Below are 6,000 nucleotides of genomic sequence, written 5' to 3'. Positions count from 1 at the left end.
CACGGTGGGGCATCCGTCCAGTGGCTTTTTCCTCTAATGATGGTGGACGGATTCTGTGGCTGCTACTGCTGCCGCTGTCCAACTCCCTACGTGTAGGTAGTGTTGTGCTGGCAGAGGTCAGAAGCGGGTGACTCCGGCCAGCCCTGTGACTCCACCCAGCGTTACAGGGCCAGGCACAGAGTCACAGATTTGGCCTAATATATAGGAGATACTATCACACTAAACTTCCATATACTGACCCACTGTAGCTCTTGTAACACTTTAAATTGTTATTTATAGCAAAACAAACAAACTCACAGATAAGTTAATCAGAGGAATGCTTTAATAAGTAAAATAGAACATGATCAAGATATTTTAAACTGTTCTTATCCATACAGATTAAGGTTACAGCATATTTAATTTATATATGTTACAGTAGTGTGGAAGGATTTTTCCAATGATCTTCACTTCTTGACACCACCATATCCTCCCCCAAATCCTCCCTGACTACCGAATGCACCTTGTCCTTTGCCTTGTTGCTGGCAGGGGTCAGCACATGGATCTAGATAATAAACAAACACAAAATCCATTATTTAGCAAATGGGATGTGCAGCGTTAGCACAAGCATTAGTTTTCCATCAACTCCAGGGACAATTCAGATTTGTATGATATTTTGTCAATGACAAAGTTGGTTGTGGACAGCACAGAGGTAACACGCAGTAAACAAGGGTTAGGTAGCTTTCTTACTATATTAACAGTGATTTAGCAAAAGCAAGACAATACTGTATACCCACATATGTCCCTGCACACATGTCATCTGTATCTGTTGCTATGGTTGTGCTTATGTCACTAATATATATATATATATATATACTGCATATATAATTATCTGTAATGTACTTTATAGCTCATTGAATAAAAAAAATATTATGCTAAACAAAAGAAAGTCACATATAGATATATTTTTTATGGGCATAAAGTATTTTATGGAAAAACAGTAGATCATGTGCTGTAACCTATCAGGTATGAAGGAATCTGGTGTGATCTTTAGGTAATCTCACTAGATAGCAAAATAATAACACCTGTTTGCTTGCTATGGAATATACAGTAATGTATTATTGTACTATGGGCCATGTTATTAGAAATCATTGTATTTTCCTGCTAAATTAAAAAAAAGTGACATCATTCAATCACTTTGTTTCAGGAGAAAATGAGTCTCTCTGAAAAAATCTGCATATAGCATGGTAGAATTTTTTTTATATTCATATTTTTATTTATACTTTCTTTTCATTTTCTATAGTTATGGCTGTTTCAGGAGGCACTCTTAAAACCTGTTTTATGAAGTCTGAGTTGTGATATTCCTTAGCCAAAGGCAAACACTGTTTCTCTGTGAAGTGACATTAATTCAGCTCCAACAATGCCATACACACGCTTTCATATGATTATGTGCCACTTATGCAGTATCATAGTATAGTGTTATTCTGGAAGCAATAATGCATCTTGACACCACCCTAAATAAAAATACTTTAATACTATTGAGTTAGTTGTTAAGTTATACAAACACAATATATTTTCGCCTTTGCTACAGGCAGTGTATGCAATAGAGAGGGAGTAGAAAGACTGGATAGACATTCTCCTATTTACTAAGAAACATGGTCCCTGTTGTGTTACATTGGGTAAAGCAATTATACTGTACAATATAATTAAATCTTTATAACCAGTGTAGATTTCACTCTGTCATCTGGAAATGTGTAGATTTCATATCATTGAGGTAATAATGACAGTTTTATGAGGAAATAATTGGCACACCCTTGACGTAATCTAATACTGCCTGATTTTCTAGATAATTTTCCATCCTGAGCTTGAGGTTCAGTGTTTACTGACATTGATTTATGTGTAGACTGGAATTTGGGGGAATATTCTAAAGAATCATCTACACATGAGCTCTAAGTGATGGGTATTCATGAAAGCATATTTCCTTACCTTGGCACACAGGCTGGGGGCATTGTTGTGGGGGGCATTTTTGTGGGGCGCATGGATCCTGGCATACTGGTGCTGGAGCACAGGCTAAAAGAGGTAAATATAACAATATCAGACAGAAATTCTTTTAGTGTTTCATTTATCATATCAAACTTTTTTTTATACATTTATTAAAATATTGATCAGTTGCATATTTATCTTTAATACAATGTTCAAATCAGTATTTTAAAATATGATCGTGTATGACCAAAATACCATAGTGTGTGTCCAAAAGAAAACAATACAAGACATGGTTGCATAATAAAATATAACATGACACTGTGCATCAAGGCAGATAAATACAGTAGCAATTTAATTTTAATTACAGAAATACAAAACAGTGCCTGATTCTCTAGTACTCAAATCCCAGCAGTGTATAGCATCTATAAATCTTTAGCCTTTATACTAAAATTATACTTACGATCTTTGCATTGAGCTGCACCCTTTGCTGACATGGTTGTCTCTGTTGGATGAGTTTGTCTGGTGAAATAAGGTTATAACAGAGAGATAATCCAGAGCTGTAACAAGATGATGTTTATATACTAAAAATATTGCCATGCCCTTATAGTTGAGCAACACTTCCCAAACACAAGTAAGCCAATGGGATCATAGTGGATGCCTAAGCGTTATTTTATGTCTATAATTTTCATACCATTTATGCGAGGTGTAGTCTATTTAAAGAATGTCATATAAATAATTTGCTTTTATTTGGATATACAGTATGTGAATCATTTTCAAAAATAGTTCTCTTTGTTATTTTCTTTAAATTGTATTTATTGAGCAAACAATGACAGTACAATCATAGGTCAATAATAGTGTAACAGCCAGAGACTTTTGGGATAATAATGGATAATTACACTTATACAACGTAGTATATGTTAAAAAGTACAAAGAAGACCGTATTCTATATAAAACTTCACTGAACATGACACAATCCATAAAAAGAGATCTACAAAGATTTACAAAGAAATAAGGATCAAATGAGGTTGAGATAAAAAGTTTGTTAAAAAATGGGACAGACTAGATGGGCCACGGGGTTCTTATTGCTATCAAATTCTATGTTCCTACATTTCTAATCTCAAGGTCTTCCAGTAACAAAAAGTAAGGAGTAGCCATCCTCTGTTCTTACTTTTCCATTTTTCATTATGGACCAGAACTGAGACAATGTAGTGTATGCAAAAAGAAGAAAATATAAGGAGAAGAGAGAAAGAGAAAATAACAAAAGAGAAAGAAAAAACCTGGGGAGAAGATGAGGGAAGGAAGGTAAAAACAGGGAAAAGGTAACAAGGGAAGGGTGGAGGAGGAAAAGAAGCAGTGAGCATAGGAGAAGGGATATAGAACAAATATCACTTGCTACACAGAAAGCAGTAGGTAAAGTAGAAAAGTCAGGCATATACTTAAGGGAACATTCAATTAGCCATGGTAATTTACCGTGGTCATTTTAACACCCCGGGGGAATTTTTTCTCTACTCCTGAGGCAGACAGATTTTTTATCCCCTATAACCAGCCCTATTATCCCAGTTTTTCATGAAAACACATAGGTCTGTGAACTTATACCAGATCCTAAGTGTTTTCATGAGAAAATGGGAACATTTTTGTGCAAAAAAGGGGTAGAATTGAATAGCGAAACATCAGGCAAAAATCACAGTAGTAACCCATTTTTTGCACGTGAAACTTTAGATGAGACAATTGAATATCTCCCTGAAGGAAACCCACTCAAGAGGACATGCTGAAAATAAATAGCAATCCTACTTGCACCAGAGGATTCCTCAATAATTGTTTTTCATACCATTGTGTGTTATGGATTCTGGTTTGAATTTGAGACTTAATGGTATCAGGTAAAGAGTCAATATAGCCATAGCCTGATTCAGTAAGGGTATCCAGGGGGTCAGAACTCCTGGGACCCAATCTCACAGGGGGGGCCCTTGGCTGGAGTTTCTCTACATCCAGAAGCAGACTAGCAGCTCTCTAAGTACCAGCAGCACCACAGAGCCATGTGTCAGAAGCTGAGGAAGACATTGTCCCCCTCTGCAAAGCTGCTACAAATCTCCCTTTGACACCGCATCCTTGGCCCCCACATCTCAGGTATCATCCTCCTCATCACGGCTCACACAGTAACACATCATGACTGGGACAGAGGAGGACATGAAAGCAGAAGGAAGGGAGGAGACAGGAGAACAGTAGACCCCCAGTGCTACTGCCGAGAGGGGAGTGACTCTGATTGAAGACAGATTTAGCCTTCACAAGTGACATCTAGCATGCTGCCTGGACGAGGATCAAAGAGGTGAGTGGGGGGAGTGAGGTTGAGGCTGAGAAACACAGTAGTGGTTAGGATGAGAGACACAGAGGGAGAGGCTTTGAGACACGAGAGCCGTGAGCATGAGGCTTAGAGACACGGATGCCATGAGGATGATGCTCAGAGACACATGGGGAGTTGGATGAAAGACACAGGAGGGGATGAAGCTGAGACATGGGGGATGAGGCTGAGGTACACAGTGTGATATAGGATGAGAGACACAGGAGGGGATGTGGCTGAGAGATACAGGGGATGTGTCTGAGAGACACAGTAAGAGTTAGGGCAAAAGACACAGGGGATATGAGGCTATGACACATGGGAGATGAGCTGCTGGCTCCATCTAGTACCTGGGCCCTTATTGTCTCTTTATGGCCCTGCAGGAGTGCTGGTAGGCTCTCTGCTGCTGCTGAATCATGGAGGTATGGGGAGAATGTGCACATAGCAGGCACAGTCAGGTGAGCATTGCTGACAAGATTAGAGGGCCCCCTCTCTTAAGAGCCCTGGACCCCACTAATGACTTAATCTGGCCCTGAATTTAGCTTTTTCAAATGGTAATTTTTATTTATTAAAATGTGCCTTTTTGTGGAGAAAGGCCTCAATCCAACCCATTTAAAAAAAAAGAAAATAGTTTTTTCTTGAAATTCAGGAAGGGTGGGTTGGAGAGCTATTGCTGTAAGATACATTTACAAACACTAAAATAATAGAGTTTCTTACTACTGTGAGTCATGCGAGTCAAAGGGAGAAAGCAAAACTGACATAGCATATTTACAAACAATTGGAGAACCGTCCTCAAGCGCTGCTAGATTCCCCAGATATATCCTGTTGACCTGTGTATTGTTGATATAGGTGGAAGAGTACAATTAATCAGTAGTGCACACTGTACTGTCACCACTATAAAAGGAACCTCCAGACTCACCATAACTCAGTTAGATGCATTCACATAAAGGTTTCTTTTAACTGATTGTTGACCTTCCTCCACCAATAGTAATGTAAAGACTCATATAGAATGACACTCACCTAGGCCATAAGCCCTATGTGCATCAAAACGTTTCTTTAATCCAAACGTGTCAAAGTATTTTCCTCCAGACAAATGTGACCAGAAGTTAACACAGTGTCCTCAGGTACATTAAAAATGATTTTATTTTCTCATAAAAATCCAACTGTGAATCCATGTAGATACACATAAAATAAAAAAGTGTCTATATTGCTTCCTAATCTGGCTGAAAGGTTGGTTTGTTCCACTCTAAACCCCAAGGCTTCTATGGAAAGCTTCTAAGAAAAACTGCTCCTGGGAAAAAAAAGTTTAGGATAGGGTGCTTCTCCAAGATGTCACCAGAAGAAAACAGTCCTTAAAAAAGCCAATTAGGTTAACAGTGAGTGGACATCAGCTAACAGGAATCCTCCAAACACCAACGTGTTTCGGAATCACTTCCTTCCTCAGGGTGTAAAGTCAAACAAACCAACTGGGGTTTATGTACCCTATAATTTTGGTCACATGATTACATCCACCAATCCCATCATTTTTCTTCCTAAATGCTCTCTATTTACATTAAATACACTCCCTAAAGCTAAAATTCATCCATATATAATACAAACAATATTAGTTTATACAATTTTTTCATAAAAGGAGTAGTATAAACATAATTTTATATATATAATGACCCAAATTGGTTCTAACTAAAAAATGGTCTGCACCAAAATGGATA

At 38.0% G+C, this 6,000-nt stretch overlaps 1 long non-coding RNA gene across 1 annotated transcript; it reads right to left on the bottom strand.

Moving 5' to 3' along the window:
* Positions 1–304: 304 nt before the first annotated feature.
* On the bottom strand, positions 305–2,494 carry LOC135057616 (uncharacterized). The gene is made up of 3 exons (XR_010244245.1): positions 2,420–2,494; positions 1,963–2,046; positions 305–541 (listed from the first exon to the last, which is right to left on the bottom strand). It is a non-coding gene; the product is annotated as an uncharacterized LOC135057616 (long non-coding RNA).
* Positions 2,495–6,000: the final 3,506 nt, after the last annotated feature.

The sequence above is a fragment of the Pseudophryne corroboree genome, chromosome 3, assembly GCF_028390025.1.
Source record: "Pseudophryne corroboree isolate aPseCor3 chromosome 3, aPseCor3.hap2, whole genome shotgun sequence".
NCBI classification, from domain to species: Eukaryota; Metazoa; Chordata; class Amphibia; order Anura; family Myobatrachidae; genus Pseudophryne; species Pseudophryne corroboree.
This window is presented reverse-complemented; position numbering and strand designations above follow the sequence as displayed.